Below are 1704 nucleotides of genomic sequence, written 5' to 3'. Positions count from 1 at the left end.
TGGTAGGAACCTCGTGCACTGGGTACATCCTTTTTTTACATATAGTATAAGTTGAGTATGAGAACCGGAATCAAACTGTGTAAGAACCAAATAGGAACCGAACTAAACATGTTTGGTTGAGTACCAATTTTCAGAACCTAGGCGAGACTCGGTTTGGCTTCGGATCACACCAACAATCCCTAGAACTGAACGGAATATCCGGTTCCAAACCAATTTTTTCCCTTCAGCACAACTAATGAGGAGCCCTCTGTTGTGGTTCCTCGTGGAAATAATAATCCCACATTGGATGTGAGTAGCCCGATATGGAGACTTATACGTACTTGGACATCCTCTCGTCAATGGCTAGCTTTAAGGATGAATTCTACAGAAGTCCCTAACAAATGGTAGTATGCCTTCGAGGATGGAGAAAATCCCTTGGAGACTTACAAGTACTTTGGTACTCTCTCCTCAACAGGTACCTTAAATGGACGCTCTACCTGTGTATAGACACTACAAAATGGAATTTGACATCCTTGATTTCTGCATTGTAAAGTCCATGTGTGGTGACATTTCTCCAATTTTCTTACCTTAAAAAAATGATATATCTCCAATTCCAAAGACTGCCCTGAATTAAAAGCCTTATCCTCTTCGAGAATTGAAAATTTTGCTTCCATTCTTTCTCTATATAAACCCCATCTAACCTGCAAGGAAGTGTGTTGTGAAGTAGACAACCTGTGTGAAGTAGACATTCTGAGGATGTGATTCACTTCTTTGTTTAGTGCCCTTTCCCAAGAGCATTATAGTATTTTGTTGAGTTATTTGGAAGGGTTTCGCAGCAGCCTAGAGAGACAACAGATTTTGTGCCTTCGTCTGCATTGGTTTGTAGTGCCAAAAAGCAGCAATTTGGAGGATGATTCCTTATGCAATCAGATGAGGCCTCTGGGTTGAAAAAATCATTGGGATCTTTGAACAGACGGCCCCGGGTTTGCAGTTATTAGATTTTGAGTTTGCTGGCTTGGTGGGCTTCCATGCTCCCTGAGTTAGGATTTGTTGCTGTAAAAATGTGAAATCAGGGATATTGTGCAATTAAATTGAAAATAGCATCTGTAACACTAGGAATCTAGCAATTTTTCTGTTTGTCAAAAGATGTAATGGTCCTTTGTGGGCTCACTTTCTGAAAGAGAGCTGATCCTGTATTTTTCTTTTTTTGCCCATGTTTATTAATGAATTCCTTCTCGTTTTCGAAAAAAAAAAAAAAGAAAACCCTTCAACCCTAGGGGGTAAATATTGTCCATAAATGTTCCAAGGCAACCATACAACTTTACAAACAGGACTTCCTATAAATTCTAAACTCAAAGTAGAAGGCTGATCTTTAAAGAAAATTTGTAAAATTAGATGAACTGTATTAAGCCGAACATCTCGCAGAAGTAAGCGGTGCATGTGAGACAATACTATGAACCCTGGCTGTTAAACCTAATATTTCATTAAGTAAGATGGATACACCGAGACCAAATGTATCATGCATTACATATATCAGTATCTATAACCCCCCAATTTCATGGCTTGTTCGTCTGGTTTGGGAATACCCTCTTTTCTTCTCTCCCCCACCCCCGCGGGATTTTGGGGGCAGAGGTAGAGCATGGCTGGGAGGGGGTTTGGCCAATATGAGGTTCATACCGGACGTCTATTTGTATGACTCGTATATTGTAACATTTGCAGAATAAC

Source organism: Telopea speciosissima, chromosome 4 (genome assembly GCF_018873765.1).
Source record: "Telopea speciosissima isolate NSW1024214 ecotype Mountain lineage chromosome 4, Tspe_v1, whole genome shotgun sequence".
NCBI lineage: Eukaryota > Viridiplantae > Streptophyta > Magnoliopsida > Proteales > Proteaceae > Telopea > Telopea speciosissima.
Note: the sequence above shows the minus strand (reverse complement) of the source record.